General features: G+C 39.0%; 1 long non-coding RNA gene across 2 annotated transcripts in view; it reads left to right on the forward strand.

The window, feature by feature from the left end:
* Window positions 1-18,633, forward strand: part of LOC117888955 — a 329,393-nt gene that overhangs the window by 156,787 nt on the left and 153,973 nt on the right. For both annotated transcript variants that reach the window (XR_004648389.1, XR_004648388.1), the window contains exon 5: window positions 10,874-10,999. This is a non-coding gene — a long non-coding RNA (uncharacterized LOC117888955). The remainder of the gene's footprint in view (window positions 1-10,873; window positions 11,000-18,633) is intronic.

The raw sequence follows: 18,633 nt of genomic DNA on the forward strand, positions 1-18,633 counted from the left end.
GAAAGCTTTTTTCAGTAATTGAAAGCTACTTTGGATTACTTGTTTCACACTTTTATTATATTTACAAAATATAATACTAGAAATATTAGATGAACACATGAATCCGCTGTAAAACTAGTTTGACAGCTGAGTCAATTTATAATTATTATGACTTGAGTATTTCAAGTTGCCTGGTGCAATTTTCCCTGAAGTAATCTAGTTATGGATAATAGTTATAGTTATGAAATTAGATACATTTGAAATTTTAACTCATTGCATATAATATGTATCAACATGTTTTCAGTATTGTGTATGAGTTGTAAGGAGCAAGCTCTTTGGGGTCTTTATAATAAATAATAAAAAGTTGCAATTACTTAAAAAGAAGTGACCCTCTTCCAAGAAGTCCGAGAATTCTCATTTGCCTTGTGTCCTAAACATTGTATGTAAGGATATCCCTTTGGTGGAGCAACTCAAGTGGATTTTTGCAGCTGTAGGGATACCAAAGCCCTATCAGCTCCTATTAGAGTTGTGGAAAAAATTTTGGCTGAATGGTTTATTTCCTGAAAACTGTAGTTTCAGTAAGACTGAAACAATTTACGAATTTGCCAAATAGTTTCAGACAAAAACAAAAGTAGTTTGGGTTAGATTTACCCAGGTCTCCCCCAGTTCCAGATGGGCGCCCTGAACATCAGACTATTGGCTTTTCTGAGATGGGCTTTCTGTCTCTCTTGTTAAAGCTGTTCCACTTTGTATAAAATACTTGAATAGTCAGTGGGCCAGCAAGAGCATGACAATGATTCTATGGCCTGGGAGTCAGGGCATCTATCTGGGAGGTGGGAGACCTTTAAGTCCTTGCTCCAGAGTAGGGGTTTGAACCTCACTGGATCTTCTACATCCCAGGTATGTCTCCTAATAACTAGGCTCCCAGGTATAAAGAGGGCGCCTCCTCATCATCTGGTATTGTGAATCCAGGCCTTTATTTCCTTTGTTTTTATTTTTAAAAGTTAAAAATGCCCCAAAATGCAACATTTCATTTGACCTAAAACAAAATTTGTGTTGACATTTTCAGTTTGTAAAAAATTCTGAAAATTTTCAGAATTGGTTTGGTGTTTTTAGAACCGCCAGTGAACCAAAAAGGATCAGCTGTAGCTTCTTTAGCCTTCATGATCTTAACAGGAGTTACAGTGAGAAGGAAGTGATAGTGTGTACAATGAAAGGAGGTGCCTATCCACTAATGCTAAAGCTACACTGCAGCAGCGTGTAGGGTACATGTAGCTTCATGCTGCCGTGAACAGCAGGCTCTGTCCATGCTATAGTGTGTAGCTATACAGGTCAGTGAAAGGCAGGGAGAAGGCAGCAGGGAAAGACTGGGCAGCAGGGAGGCAGAAGGATACAGCACTGTTAAAATAGCAGTGTAGATGGGATAATGCTTTGGTGACCTAGGCCGTATACCCACAGAGTTCAGGCATGTCCTTATTCTACTCACCTAAGCACTGCCTTACTGTCTACACTGCTATCTCCATGCCGAAGGGCATGTACTTTATGTACTCTACATACCACCGAAAAGATTCTGCAGTGTAGATGTACCTTTAGAAGCTGCACAGCTCTAGATTATTAAGTTTTCTGTTTGCTCATTCCCATTACATTACAGGTTAGGATGTCTCTAGTGGAGGTGGGAGGGGTAGTCTGGTGTGCAGCCAGCCAGTTTCAGTAGAACCTGCACACATACCCCCAAGTCTGCATAATCACCTCTGCACTGTATTTATGAACTGCGCAAGTGTGATACAAATTGTTGATTCTTCACTGTTTTAATGTAATGTAAAAGATGTAAATAAACCAAGTGTGTAACTTCAAGTAAAATTGAAACGTTCAAAATGCTGCGCAAGATGGTGTGTGGCAAGTATACAGGAAAAAAAGTATTTTGTTTTATAGTGGTATTTTTTTATTTTCAGATGTGAGCATCTGATTTATCAGAATGTAAGAAAGAAATCTCTTTCCTGAAACAAATATGCTATAGCTTGCATTTTGAAAGTACTAGGTGAAGGCATAAAAAAGGTACAAAAGATACTTTTACATTTCCTGTTGCATAACTTCTTAAGCTTCAAAAACTGAGCAGGCTCTTTGGCTCTATGCAGGAATTCTAACCTGACAACTCTGCCAGCTTCAGAGCATTGTTTTTAACCACTTGTTCAGTTCTGTAATTCAGCAAAACCTATTTATTTTGCTTAATTTGACCTGGCTACTGTACATGGAGGCATGTAAAGTGTTCCCTCTTTCAGGGGTGAATCGGTTGGAAACTAATGTAAGAACTTTATGGAAGTTATATTGCCTTGGGCCCTATGGATTTGATCAAAGAAAGCTTTTGCTACAAGTTTAAAAGCAAATCAGACATATAAATTCATAACTAGAAGGGAAAGATTGATAATGTCTTTTCCCTAGATATTTGGCAGTTTTCATGTGCTCAATAAAACAAAATAACATATCAAAATAATATTTAAAAATATATAATATTTAAATTGCCAAAAATGTAATAATTCCATGTAATCAAATTCAGATATTTTTCTACTTGCTTCACTAAGCTTTCTATTTTCTCATAATTCTCTTAAGAAAAGAAATAATCCCATTTATATTAGCTGTGTTTCGGAGTGTTTATTTTATATGGCCCTATAGCTGGGGTGAAAAGGAGTATAAAGAGAGCTTTATTTTCTACATAAAAATGTTTTCTTAGCTTTAAGAGTTTCTGTAAACAAGATTTTTATTAGTGTTTGTAATATATTCCAAAATATTTCTTTTTGAAAAACCCTGCTCCAAATTTCAAATAAGTCTTTCCTTATTAAGATTTAATATTTTATAGCACCCACAAGTGTGCTAGGCTTTCAGCTCTTCTGACAGGAAATAAAACGCTAATCATGAATCTTAATTTCATTGTTTTAAACTTCTGTTCCCATTTTAAAATTAAAAATGGTAAATTCTGTTTTCACTAGCTTAACTTACATTATATTAGGTCATCAATTGGGCTTCATTGGTGGCATGTAGTATCTGTGGCAGGCGAAACAAAACTAAAGAATGTGTCTGTAGAATTATTTAAAAACAACCAAAAAAAATCTTCCCCTGCCAGTGCTTTCTTTTGCAGTTATAAATTGGCACAACTTTTCCCCGATGGGTGTGCCTCAAAGTCTTTTCCAAATTAAAAACAGATATATAAAAACAAAGAGCAAACAATAACAACTGAAAGTTAGTTTTCTTGTCCTTTCTTCTTGGGGAGCTCCTTAGCCTAGCTGGCTCCCTCAATTTCGCATCCTTCAGTGAAGAGGGAATTCTCCCCGTAAATATCCAGACACCTTTCCCAGCAGACCTTGATAAAACCCTAGATTGCAGTCCTGGTTGCCACTGAGACTACAACTCTCATCCTGCCCATCTCTTGGTCTGGTGACAGAGGCTGGCTAGAAGTACCCATCACCAGCTTGATCCATCACTTCTGAGGAAAGCTGTAAGTTCTAGCTCACCCTGCTTCTTGAACTCTGTTCTCAGACCCTTAAACAGACTTCAGTAGTATTGGATTTTCCCACACTAAAAACTGTTTTCCTAAAACCACTTCCTTTTGTATTCTAGTGACTTTGCTACCTGTATGTACCAAGTATGTATTGAAAAAAATAACTGGAATGTGATGGTAGCTATCCAGTAAAATGCCCCTCGGAAGCTTTGCAGGTCTGTTACAGTATCCTTGCACCTAAAATTCATGCACCAAGTTATTAATCTGCTTTAGAAAGAAAATATCAACATTCTTTAATTGTGCCATTACAGTTTACATTCAGCTCAACTAAATTGGTTGTGCAACTTTCCCCTACGCAAATATTAGATTTATCTGTATGTGTTATGCCCTATTCTGGGGTTGCCATTGTGTAGGGAGAGAAGAGAAGGAAAAGAAGATGCAAGAGGAAGAAGGGGAAAAAAAAAAACAAATAAACCCACAAACTTTTGAAAGAATCTCATGGAGCTGCAGAGAAACCAATAAGAGTATTAGAGACCTTTCAGTCTCAGGATGTGGATTACTGCTATTTTAAAAAATGTTGTCACGTAACAAGTACCATGAGACTGAATTCAGGGAGAGAAAGCCCAGCACTATAGACACAGTAGCCTTATGAAATGCTCATGAAAATTTACCAGCACAGGCACAGAACTTATTCCTCTGCCAGTACTATGATAACTCCCCAGGCCAGTAGATGAATAGAATTTTTCAAGGCTGTTGTATAGTACCTCTATTCAGCCTCTGTAATGCGCAAGAATTAAAGCACGTGATATCTCAAATATTAGCCTAAATCCTTCCAGTGTTTTAGCATTAGCCATAGTATACTGGAAGAAGGAGGCAAATATACATTGGGTTATTGCTGCTTGTTAACAGAAGGTGCCTTCTGTTGAATATAGAAGCCTAGAGCTGACAAACCAGTTTGGTATTCTTTAATGAAAGAGAATACAGTTAATCTGTGTATACTTTCTTTGACATGGTTATGCACTTAATAGTGCTGCACAGATGGTATAAGCAGTGAACACTGATGTCTGACTGTAATTGATACTATCAACAATGACATACCTTGAACTGGGCTATATCACTTTACGTCACATATGGTTAATTAAGTAAGAGCCCAAATACACTAAGGAGATTTTTATGTTTATGCTTAGGAAAACAGTCTAGACAGGTGTTAATGTAAATGAAGTTAGTACTTGTCAAAGGTGAAATACTCCATATGTAACCCTGCTTCAGTCTGCAAATAAATACAGTTTGTGTTTTCCTTCACGATGTTGCCTCTGGAGATCTGTAATGTAAAAGCCATGTGCCTTGCCATATATTCTGGGGAGCTACTTCAAAATCGTAAAATTGTAAAACTCTTAAGGGGCATTCAAGTATGTTCCTTGGATTCAGCATTCTCCAGCCAAGGGTGCAAGTGATTTTGTTCCTCAATGTTCCTCTGTTCCTCTCCCTTCTCCTAGCCACTGTAGTCATGCAAGAGTCCTTCTCCCTGAGTGGATTACAGAATGTGCTAGTACCCATTCTATTCTAATCCTGACAGTATAATGTTAGTATGGTAGTGCTAAGTTATTGTAGAGTTTACTTTTTGTTTGAACTGAGTCAAAGAACAGGGATCCATCTCCTGTAACAATGGACTCTAAGAAGAGAACAGAATTCAAAAGGTGCTCCACCTGCCTCATGAAAATGTGTGTGGCAAAACATCATGACCTGAATTATTTTGTATTAATGGAACAAGATCTTGTACACCTTTCCTTCACAGCCCTTGACACCAAAGTTGACTCGACAGGACATGGTTTGGTGTGATTTGGTTCTGGTCCTTCAGACTCGATAGATCTGGTTCACTGTGTGTGTTCCATGTCCTTGGTACTTGTCTGGCTGTCCATGATTCTCTGGAAAGTTCCCACCTGAACCTCATCCCTACCTCATTGAAAATAGAGCTCTCCCTCTGTGTCAGATTTCAATGGCCACTGTCACTTTTCTCACTTTCTGTATTACATGTTCTAACCCACAGTGAAGTTTGAGTTGCCTTTGAACTCCAGTCTCATGCAATCTGGCATATTCTGGGATTGAAAGGACGCTAAAATTCACTGCAGGTTAAAACAGAGACAGTTAAAAAGGAGACTAATCCAAAGTTCATTAGTGATTATCTCCTCTTTCTCTAGTTTTAGGGGAAGTGATGCAACTTAAGGTGCTTTCTAGGTGAAAGAAGGACCCGGATGTTCCAAGGCTTGAGTTTGCTAATCTGTACATATATCTTAAAAGATTGGAAACAACTGCCCTATACAGCACCCTGTGTTGTGGTATTAAAAACAGTTAAGGTAAATCTTACAGTATATAGATAGGTATTGTATTTAGGATAATATTTTAAAATAAGCTGATTTTTCTTAGAATTTATTTGCATTAAACTGAAAAGTTGATGTTCAGGGCCTTGGTGTAATTTATTATGCAGACGGGGTCTATCACAAAGTTCTTGAAAATTTGCAGGCATTTGGATCTAAACATGGAGCTATTATAGGGGCAAAGAACAAATGTGAAATCCATGTTCAGACCTGAAATCCCATGAAGTTTTGGATGTGTTGGCATCAAGATTTTGGTTCAGGCCCATCTCTAACTGAAATGTCCCAATATTTCCTAGTTCATTGTGGATAATAATCAACATTGAAATCTTGAGACATTACTCCCACTTAGTTTTTCTAACTGATCTATGTGTGATAGACAAGAATGTAGAGTAAGGGCCAGTGAAAGAAAATAAACTATTTAGTGAAGGATTGTTTATTTTAAGCAGCAAGTTAACACAAGCAAATGAGTTAGGGTGTAATAAAAGATTCTAATTATAAGGATTTGAGAATATTTATTTAGATTAAGTCAGATGAAGCATAAGATACTTAAACTATACATTGTTGGCACTGAATTCTAAAAGTACAAAATAAGGAGGAGGGCTAATTACAATGTTGGAGACAGCCCAGGACAGACAAAATGTAATGGTGTGTGTTTATATCCTTGTCAGGGAAGGCTTTCAAAACTCTTTTTGTGATAGGTTTAATTAATATGAGTGTTCCATATATATACAGAAAAAAAATATATGGAACATTCATATTAAAGCAGAGACAGTTAAACGAGAGACTACATTTATAGCATTTCTCCACTTTTTTCCAGTTATGGGTAAATCTCAAAAGTTTTCAGAGGTTTAGCTTCAGTATATGCTCATGGTCTTGAATGACTATCTGAATCATTTGTACCTCTTGCAGAATTGGGCTGGCAATCTTGCAATAACAGGATTCCTGGGACCAGGGCCGGCTCCAGGCACCAGCCCACCAAGCATGTGCTGGGGGGGGAGGGGTGCGGCGGAGTCCCGGCCGGGCTCGCCACCCTCCCCCTGGCGCTCTGGCCGGTCGGGGAGAGCGGAGAGCCACGGCAGGCTTGCCGCCCTCCCCCTGGCACTCTGGCTGCCGGGGAGAGCCAAGAGCCCCAGCCGGGCTCGCCGCCCTCCCCCGGCGCTCTGGCCGCCGGGGGCTCTCCGCCCTCCCCCCGATGCTCTGGCCGGTCGGGGATTGCGGGCCTGCGGCCGGGCTCTGCGCTATCCCCTGCCACGCTGGGGGGTGGGGGTGAGCGGCGGCTGGCTTTTCTGCCTAGGGCGGCAAAAATGCCAGAGCCGGCCCTGCCTGGGACTTCCTGTTTTTGGCCTGAGCTGGAATAGTTAAGTGCAAAGACAGAAAGTTACATAAATGAAAAACAAGCAAGTTGCTCAAATACTTTCAGAACTAAAAAAAAGGTTTCACTATGGGAGGAAGGAATCTTCACTTCTACCAACCTATACCTACTTGTTTGCTCCATGCTTCTCAACCTGAAGAGTTCAGTACTGTCTTAAGTAGTGACTTTTTATACAATGGTGGTTGCCTCCAATTTCAGTACAAAGTCTTATTTCCTGTCCTCCTGATCCCTTGTCTGACTGGGTGACATAAGATGGGAGTTTTCCTCTCCATTTCAGATAACATAATATGTTCTCTATACTTGCCTTATTTGAAAACACCCAGGCAACTGTGAACTTAATTTGTCACTGCTAAAATATAGTACTTGATGAGTATCATGGCTAAGCTCTCCTGTCCACTCCCAAGTGATTGTGATATTGCCACATTGTAATTAGCCTCATTAGTTTTAGAAGCAGACGTTTGGAGGTCATTCCTGACTTGACACTCTTTTTGCTGTGATAGCCAGCTCGTCTGTTGCTAGCAACCAACAGCCCCAATGTTCCTTCATGCTTTATTGGCCTTGCAGTCTCATTTGAAAAAAAAGTCTTTAAAATTATTTTAACAACTCTTTGTATTAAAATGCTTGTTTATTTATAGATACAAAGTGCAAATATGTATGTTTATAATGAAATAAAAAAGCCCATAATAGGCTTAAGATGCACAAGAATATTACATAAAATGGGATCTTGTGTGCTTTGTATTACAGAATAAGACAGCATCAAACAGTAACTAACTAAAAAAAAAAACATACAAACTTCCCCCAAATTGTAGGACACTAACTTTAGGTCATTATTCCTGCTGTGGAACATTTTTTAATTCCTTTTTAAATGCAATTCATATGCTGCAACATGCTTGTGTGGAAGTTGTGCTTGAACTTATAGTAACTTAAACACCATGGAGGACTGATTGGGAGTATGATTTAGAATTAGAAGGGTGAGAAAATCCAACAAATAGCATATTATGGAAGGGAACATTTTGGCTTCTCTTTATTACATATAATGGAGGTTAACCATTTCATTTCCTGTTACGTTTTTATTTTAAATTACACTTAGGCCTTAATTAGATATATTTTTAAAAAGTGTTATGTTTTAAAAAATTGAAAGCCATATTGGTTTTTCAAAATGAAAACCGTATTCAGATGTGTTTAACTTTAAAAACAATGAAAAAGTTTAGGCTGTGAAATTATGTAGCACAGCACTAATGCCCAGATTCATCAAGAAGGTATCTAAGCATATGAATAATCCTCAGTGGGACTACTTTCCTGGTCAAAGTTAGGCATGTGCTGAATCAAGGCCTAAATTAGAAGACCTGAGTTGGGAATCAAGCTAAAGAGTCCTGAGCTCCGGTCCAGTGGGAAAAGGATGGGACCCACAAAATCTTTTGTTGGATAATGTAAGCAGTGATACTAAAGAACTAATGTAAGCAGTGATACTAAAGAACTAGTTGGTGCCCTGTGTTTAATATGGTAGCTTTTAAACTTCTTAGGGAATAGGTTTATATCCTGATAAGAGCAAAAGTGAAAATGAGTTTGGTCTCATTTTAGTGCATAGTGGCACTTTTCCACATCAGGGCGACCGCATAATTGAAGTCTTTGATAAGGCCGGGCTTTCAAATAATGGGCTAATTTAAGTCATGATCATTGTAGTGACCAGAGAAATGCAGGGAGGGTTTCAAAGCTTGTGTTTGCATCATTACTGGCTAGAATCAGTGGGTGAAATCTTGACTCCATTATATGACGTCAATGACAGAACTCCCATTGACTTCACTGGTGCCAGGATTTCACCCCATGTTTTCAGTTGCCTTCTTTCATGAACACCAAATGCATTCTGCTCCCCTACCTTACCAAAATATGAAACAAAACAAATATAAATATGAAAGTAATATTGACTGTAACCGCAGAGGAGATTGTGTTTTCAGCATTCATAGAGACAAGGGGCTAGAATGCGCTCCACAAAAAGGATAGGCTAGAATAAGAACCACAGAGTCCAAATGCAAAAATAAGTCCGGGGAGCCCAACATCAAGAAAGTAGAAAAACCGGATATTTGAGCTGTCTGTTAAATACAGTAGAATGGATTTTAATGTAATTTGATACTTGTGTTTTTCCAGCCCTAGAGCTAGGAAGAGGTGAATAATAATATAGTTGGAAGCTGAATCTGGGAATTAGATCAAGCTTTCTTTTTTTAAAAAATTGTATCAAACAGTCTTTCTAACCTTAAATACTATTCTCTGTGTCTGTTACAGATGTAGTCAGGGCCGCCAAGAGCGGGTTCGGGCCCTGGTGAAAAATTTTTTTCAGGCCCCCCAGCAAGGGCGGACCGGCTAAACAGGGCCGACAAGAGTGGGGGAAGCTGGGCCCCAGGCCCCCTTTCGGACCGTTGGGCCCCGGTAATTTGTACTGGCTCCCCCCACTCTCGTCGGCCCAGGATATAGTTCATTCTGTAGTTCACAGAATCATGAATTTTGCTGTGTCACATTTTACCTTTTCACCCATTCTGATTTTTTAAGACTTAGGATGTGTTCCTAACACTGATTTACTGTATGTTTATAAATAGTTAAAAGATGGCTGAATATTAAGAATAACCCCATAATATTTGCAAGAATTATAGGAAGAGATTTTCAGACGTGCCTAAGGGATTTAGGAACACAAGTCCCATTGAAAAATCCTTTACGCTCCTATAAAAATCTCCCCCTTGATTGCTTGGGGCTTCACATTAGATAATCAGAGAAGGTTTGTAAAGGGTCAGATAAAAGAAAAGAAACAAAAGAAATTGAAACAGTATTAAGAGGTCAGGCGTGCTTGTGTAAGACACCTAAGAAATGATTTTTTTGATCAGTCATTCTGTCCAGGAAATATAGGACCAGTTAACTTGTAACTGATCATAGGTGAGAACCCAAAGTGACAAATGGCAAGATATGAACTATGAATTTGCATAGCAGCCCATGGGTACCTTTTTGTGAATTATAGAGTGTTGCATGAAGACTTCAGCCATAGAGCTGTAGAACCGTCAGAGGGAATCTGAAGAGTTGGACTAACATTTGCAGGCAGTTTATCCACTCTACTGACAAATAGTTTCTCAGATCATTTTTAATGTCAATTAAAAAAAAAAAGGTTTACATTTTGGTTGGAGAGCATGAACTGGATTGGATGGAACAAGAATTGTCCCGTGCCTCCTCTGTGGGCTTAAAATGAAGTAATTGTCAGAAAAGTAATTTTGTTAAAATGACACCTTAACTCATTCTCCTCACTTGTAAGGTTCTACCCGGTTCCAGTCTCATCTCATCTCATGGGGTTCTATCCTGCCCTTCTTTTTTTTCACCTTGTTGCTCCCTTTGTCTTGTCATCCTACTTTCTCTTTCATGCCTTTTTCTATGCTGCTCCTTTCTGCTGGAATGACATCTCTCTTTCTGAGCACCAGAAATCTTCACTCTCCTCCTCCAAATCTTTCCAATCAATTTATTCCACAATCCCTATCAAAAGAGTTATTTTGTTTTTACATTGTAACCCCCCTACATCGATTGCCATATGCTACAGTATGTGACAACTCCAAAAGCTGTTAAAAAAAAAGACTCTAGTGAACCGTTGTATCTGATAAACTATTTTTTGTGTCCCTCTAGGAGTGAAATCATTACTGGATACAGAAAAGAAAATAAACTAATCCACACTCATGAGACACCTGGCTCCCAGCCAGGCAAAGGAGAAAATAAGGACAGGAAATCTCTTAGCTGCATGGTGGATTGGAGGTAATGTGAGAGAAGTACAAGAGCAAGTGACCCTCTTAATATTCTGGAAATCTTCTTTTAAGGCCCATGCCCTGTGGTCAGTGGGAATCAGTGGGACACCATGGGCCCTCCAATCTTGTGGCTTCCATTAATTCGGCTATGATTGGGCAGTGAGCTAGATTCCCTACGAGCTTCATTGTGCCCTATTCAATACAGAAAACATCCCATTCGTGAAAGATGGTGGGAACGAGAATGGCCAGCATGGATTATTTTATATTTACAGACAGTGGTTGCAGTTTGATTTATTTTTAACTTCTTACCTGTAGATAAGATATTGCTGGTTTGAGCAAATATTCCCTATACGTATAATGCAGAATGTTACTAGACCTGGTAATAGCTCACCTTATTATGAATTATTCTTATTACTGTAGTGCTTAGAGGCCCTAACCAGGATTGGGCTCCCCTATGCTAGACACAGTAAAAATGCATAGTAAGAAACAGTCCCTACCTAGATAGCTTGAAGTAAAACTAGACAAGACAGACAAAGGATAGGAGAAAAGAAATTTTATAGAAGGGAATTGAAGCATATAGATTAGAGTCCTGATTCAGCAAAGCAGGTAAAGACCTGACTTGATTTCCCCTGAAGAGATAAGGTAGGAGGGGTCAGTCTTTCTAGGTGATACTCTTTAATGTTATGGCTGACTTTATGGCAGTGTGGAAGTTGTATGCACATCTACAGATTGGGATAGACACAGTTTATAAATGTAAGCTATCTATGAATATTTTCCTGTAGCTCTTGGAGATAGATATAATCAGCTCCCACCAAAAAAGAACAAAAAGGAAAAAAAAAACTTGGTGCACAGGACTGACCATTTTTTTAGAGTGGCCAAAGCATTGTGTCTGAAAAATTCACGGAATTTCATTGATAGTTATTTTGTTTAATTGTTCAAGAAATACTTATTAGCTCATATCTTTTTACTCCCACAGCCATTGCTTTTGCAGCCATACTTTAGAACAGGGGTCAGCAACCTTTGGCATGCACCTATCAGGGTAATCTTCTGGCGGGCCATGAGACATTTTGTTTACATTGACCATCCGCAGGCATGGCCCCCCGCAGCTCCCAGTGGCTGTGGTTCGCCGTTCCCAGCCAATGGCAGCTGCGGGAAGTGGTGGGCCGTAAAACGTCTCACGGCCCGCCAGCATATTACCCTGATGGGCCGTGTGCTGAAGGTTGCTGACCCCTGCTTTAGAAAGATGAAAAAAATTGCTTACTGAATCATAGTTTCTCTTGTAGCCTGATCTATAGATTTTGAATAAAAATTCCCAGTTATCACTTTAAGGGTTGACAGATTCTTGTCCCAAGATCAGACCCAGTATTATTACAATTATTATATGGTTGGGAACCCCAATGTGCAACACTCACACTTTAGGAACTCTTCTATATTTACAAATAAATAATTTATTAATACATTTAGCAAAGTCACACACACTGTAACTCAGTAAGGTAGAGATAATACAAAAAGTACATCTGAACATCCATACTCACACCATCCCTTGCAAAACAACCTGAAATGTTAGCCATCATCTTCCTCATCACCATCACCTTCCTCATCTTCCCTAGTGGCCATCATTCTGACCCCTCCCAAGGGCTACATCTTTCCCTCCTACTGCCCTGGGATGCCACTTTTATAATATGTTACGCAGACCTTACCATGTCTAATACATATTCAATAGGGTTTTCTCCCCTATCCCTTGTTTGTACTTCCTCCCCTTACCAATGTTAAGGTGTCCTCCTTCTATAGGTTAGTTTATTTATGATTTCACCCCATTATCATATATGTCAATTCATTGCCATGGCACTCTTGCAGTCGGATGTTCCATCCAAAACCTTCCAGAAGCTGGGGTCAGTTCATGTTCTGTGGTTGGCTGATGTCATTATAGACAAAATCCCACCCCCCAACACACACACTCTACTTCCAGTTCCCCAAAGTTTATGAGATACCTAAGTTTATCTATGCCAAAGTTCATAGGCCTCATGCGAGCTGCTGAAGCCAATGTTTTACAGGATATAAGCCTATAGGTTCCTTGCATTACTGCTGAATATAATAAAGCAGAATATAATATGAATATAATAGAGGTAAGCTGGCCCACTGGGCTACACTCTGAAAAAGTGGCTTTGTTAAAATGGCATTGATTTTGTTCACAGCACTCCTGTAGGGCTAGTGGGCAACAAAGCAGAGATGAATGATTTGAGATACTCCATTTTTAATAGCTCTCCTTATCTGCAGCAGTAACTAGCAACAACACAGGGACAGGCAACATAAGATTGTCTACAAGAGGAAAATTTCCTACTGTTGCTAGTAGTGGTTCAGCTCCATCAGTGTTAGCAGTGTTGGGAGTCGTCGTGTGGATAGGCCACCATTATTTTATGCACCCACATGACCAAATACAGCTAAGAGCAGGTCTAATTGACACTTTTCTTAAAATAAAGTATTTGCCAATTGTAGACAAGGCTTAAGTTGTTCAAGTAAGGGCAGTTGTCGTTTGTAATTATCTTTTTAAAATTTAACTGGAGTAAGTATAGATTTTTTTTTTTTAAACAGTTGGCACATATCCCTCACCTCTCTTCTTTCATCCAAGGCTCTCAGAGCATGTAATTAAGTCTTATAACACCCCTGTGTCATAGGTAATTGTTATCTCCATTTTGCAGAAGGGAAAACGCTATCCTTATCTAATTTAAACTGGGATAAATCTGGGCTGACTCCATCAACTCCTTGTCCGGGGAGCAACCCAGCATTTATACCTGACTGACTAAGACCAGCATTTGGGTGATCAGAACTTCTGAAAATCAGGTCCTAACTGAATATTCCAAAGCCATACAGTCGGACTGAAGGACCTACTCAGTCTTCCCATTGGTTGTATACCTCAACCTTATGTTCTGATTCCCAGGCCTCTGAACTGAATTCCTTTCCTAAACTGCCTCATTTACATATTTTACATGTACATAGTTTATAAATGAATTCTACAATTAGACCTTCCAATTTAAATTTAACATAATCCTAAACTACACTTGGATTTTTCTGATGGGCTTTCATAGTAAGTTCTTATTTTTTAAAAAATATTATATATAAAGATATAAATATATTTTTGCCTCTATATGCCATTCCTGGCCATTTTGAACTGTTGTTTGACAATTTCATTACCAACATTGGGGGCAGTGCAGGAACAAAGAGAGGAACAAAGGAGTCAAGTCAGTATGAGCTGATTAAGAAAGAACCTCAAAATCAAATGTTATGGCAAAATAGAAGCTTAAAAAGTCCTATTTGACTTTTCACAGTTGTTACTAAGAAATTGGAAGTGTTCCGTTTTGTTGATCTTGATTTTGTTCTGTGACCTAGTGATCTGAATAAATTGGTAGATTTTTCTATTTCTGACTGTATGGTCTAGACCAGGGGTCGGCAACGTTCGGCACGCGGCTCGCCAGGGTGCCGAGCCAGTTTACTTACCTGCTGACGTGGCAGGTTCAGCCGATCGCGGCCCCCACTCGCCGCGGTTCACCGTCCCGGGCCAATGGGGGCGGCGGGAAGCAGCGTGGGCCGAGGGATGTGCTGGCCGCAGCTTCCCGCCGCCCCCATTGGCCCAGGACAGCAAACCACGGCCAGTGGGGGTTGCAATCGGCCGACCTGCCGTGTCAGCAGGTAAATAAACTGGCCCGGCCCACCAGGGTGCTTACCCTGGCGAGCCGCATGCCAAACGTTGCCGACCCCTGGTCTAGATCAGTGGGCCTCAATCTTTTCCGTGCTGAGATCCCTGCTATACTCCCATATAGCCTGGACCTAATTGAAACATCATCTTACGTTTAGTAATATGGAAAAGGCAGGGTGGTCATGACCTCCTGACATCTGTTCACAATAGGGTTGCCAATTTTGGTTGGAAGTATTCCTGGAGGTTTCATCACATGATATAAACTTTAATTCCTGGAGACTCCAGGACAATCCTGGAGGGTTGGCAAGCCTAGTTCACAACCCCAGGTTGAAAATCCATGATTTGTGGTAAATAATCCAGTGTACTTTAAAATAGCAAAACAATTCTAGTGCACAGAGTGAATCATTCGGGAAGAATTGTCAATATCAAGTTAGGTGCTAATAAAAAAAATGAGTCCTTTTGAAAATGCAGACTTAAATGTAAACTCCTAAAAACTTCTGTTCAGTGCATTCTACGTTTGAGGAGGAATTGATTCAAGTAATCTACCACTATAAGAATAATATGTTTTATGTAAAAATGGCTAAAACACTAAAGGGTTGGAACTTTCACACACAATAGATTTTCACTGTCCGACAGCTTTAGTAATTTTGGGTCAACTGTCAGTGTTCCAATTGTATAAAATACATTTTATTCTTAAAGTTCTGGATTGCTTGAGCTATTTTTTCCCCCCAGAGCACAGTGCGCAGGAGTTTTTTGTTAGTTTTTCTTGGCTTTTTAAAAATATTAAAATAAAGCCTGAATAAAATGCAGCTTTATGAGCAAAGGAAGTATGCAAAAATGCTGCATATGAAAAGTAAATTAATGTTAGTTTCTCCAGGTTTTTCCCCCAAGCCAGTTATAGTAAATTGTTTATTGTTTGGGTATTAAATGAAATAGCTAAATTTACATGAAAGCCATAAACACTGGGTGAACTTCAACACCAATAAAAACTTTGGAATTCACACCTAAGTTCATATGCTCACACAATACTGTAAGTTACTTTCAGAATACTTGTGAAAAATAATCATAGAAATATTTGCTGTGGTTATCTTTATATTAATGAATCCGACTTGAGTAAAACTAGCAGAAGACTGATTACTAAGGAAAAGACAAGGAGAAATATCATTGCGACCTTTTTCAACATTTAGAACTGAAGTTCTATTGAGCGTTTCTTCAATATCTTAAATGTTCAGGAGAGGAAATGGGAGGAGAAAGGGTCTGCATATTTTTCTAGTGGTTCCTTGACATTCCCAGAACCTCTGCCCATTTTCAGAACTGAAGTTGAACCCAAAACTTTGGAGATTGGACCATTCTGACTGCTTCATGTAAATTGTATGAATGACAGATATAATGAAAAATACAACACTAAAAGATCTGGAAATTGGTTATTCATTATAAAGCCATGTCAAGTACATATTCTGGAAAGTATCTTGGATTCTGACTTAATTAAATTAGTTCATACCTAATCTTAAATTAGATGCTCAAACAGTGCACTTGAGTTGATCAGAAGACATTTTTAAAAATGAACCTTTGCTTTTATTTATTTTTGTTCGATGCAGATACTTTTGTTTGTAACAAAAACATTCACATAGAAATATGATAAATATTTATTAGATTTTATTCAGCTAATATTTGCATTATACTTAAGGCCCTGCTTAACTTGCGATATTGCGGAATTGCATATTCCACAATATTAGGTTTTCACCACAATTTTGACAGCGTGAGCCCCGTCATGTGCAAGGCTGACAGTCGGAGCCCCGGGCGGTCGACAGTGGAAAATCATGGAAAAGCAATAATGGACTTCATTACCACATTACCAAATAATAAGGTCCATTATTACTTTTCTGCAATTTTCCATGGTTTGTTCACAACACAGCTGCAATTTTGACAATCATTTCGCAATTCAAGTAGGGCCTTAATTATACTGTCTTGGTAAGTTAGGGCTTTTCTTTTCGTCTCTTCTTTTTGCCTCTCTTTTTATTTTCTGTTGAAGATCTGAATCTTGGTTATTTTAAATTTGGGGTGATTTTTTTGTTCCTGAGTTTCATGATTATAATAGTGCTTCAGTTTGCAATGCTGTATTTAAAGGTGAGATTGTCTCAGTTTCCATTGTAAACCACTCTTTGTAGAAGTTTAAGAACTTGACTGTAAATAACTTGCTGTGGAAAGTCAGCCTTTAAGTTGTCATGATTGGAATGGGTTAGCCTTTATTTTTTTCTCCAAATTAAAAAAAAAAATCTATGGGCTGTACTTGTTGATTAGTGTTTTTGTGCTTCTATGGCTCAAAAAAGTGTTTATGAATATTATTTTTTAAAGACTTTAAGGGTTTCTTCTCTCCTTACTCAGCATATTGAAAACCCATTGACATTAATGGAAGTTCCATGTATGGAACAAGAGAAAAACAGACTTTGGTCTTTAGGAGAGCCCTGGCTATGGTAATATTAAATGATCAGAATAACAGAGGTATCTTTCTCAGTTGATATATGCGCTTGATTTCCATTAGTGACATCGGGCATTATGTGCACAATGAAGGATATAATTTGGACCCCCAATTTGTTGGCTGCTGCCCATTTGCAGTAAGTTCTTGAGTAATACATCTAGCAATGTTAACATCCTAATGATGCAAAAAGAACAGGAGTACTTGTGGCACCTTAGAGACTAACAAATTTGTTAGTCTCTAAGGTGCCACAAGTACTCCTGTTCTTTTTGCGGATACAGACTAACACGGCTGCTACTCTGAAACCTAATGATGGAGATCAATATAATACTCTGCCCTAATTACTTTTAATATATCACCACTCGGTATGAGAGTGCAAACGTGGTAAAAAGTGCCAGATTTAATCTTCTCATATATGCTCACTCAACTCTGTTTTCCATCAGATATACAGTATGCCTCTGTCAGCCATCACATATGTGTTTTCTCCAGCATGCTGCCCCACCAGTGAGTAAAAAATGCACAGATGCAAGCCTTTTTATTAAGAGTTATCAATATGTGGTAATATGGAACCGCTACTTTTCCGCTACACTCATACTTAGCCATAGCTCATTTCTCATTGTATATTCTACATGGACTCTCTTTCAGTGCCTTATGGGTCTCATAAACATCCTGAGTTTGGTAAGAGTCAAATTCCATAGTATTTACTCAAAACTGCCATTGACTGAGTAAGAATTACAGGATGGATGCAAGGTAAATATGTTTGATTAAATAACCATTTTGCAAAAGATTTTAAAAGGAGAAATAAATATGCATTCTCTTTTGTATTGTATATAAGACCCACATTTCTTTTTTTTAAAAGTGCCCATACTTTGTGCCAAACTTTTCCCTTTGGTATATGTGTGTTACCCCCATTAAATGGGGCCTGTGACTGGTACACACATCTTTTGGCACACTGAACTTGCACAATCCACTTTGGCCTACTAAACTATCTATGTGGAGATCAGAACAAAAGGGATGTCCTCCTTGGGCAGCCTGTGTCATCTTTCATTTCATCATCTTTTTCTTCATTTCTCAGATCAGCACTATAGAAGTGCCCCTGAGGTAATTTTGGCCATATGGGACACTCACTTACTCACTTGGAAAATCCCCATATAGATGATAACATTCTGATCATCCCTTCCCTCTCACTGGCCAGAAAGTTCTTGATCATCCATTGGAGGTGAGGGGGAAAAGGGGCTCCTTGGGACACAAAGGGGTCCCAACTGGCCATCAAGTTATGGCCCACATTGGTGCCCCTTAGCCCTAAAAAGGATAGTCTGATGTCCATCTGACCATCAGGCCAGGTTCTCGCATGAAGATATGGGAGATCAGGCCTATTCAGCATATCTGTGCCCTTCTGTAAGCTTTCTTGCATCTTTCCCAACTTTATTTGACTATGTGTGATGGCCAGAAAATGAGCTATTCCTTGCTATCG

This window comes from Trachemys scripta, chromosome 1, assembly GCF_013100865.1.
Source record: "Trachemys scripta elegans isolate TJP31775 chromosome 1, CAS_Tse_1.0, whole genome shotgun sequence".
NCBI classification, from domain to species: domain Eukaryota; kingdom Metazoa; phylum Chordata; order Testudines; family Emydidae; genus Trachemys; species Trachemys scripta.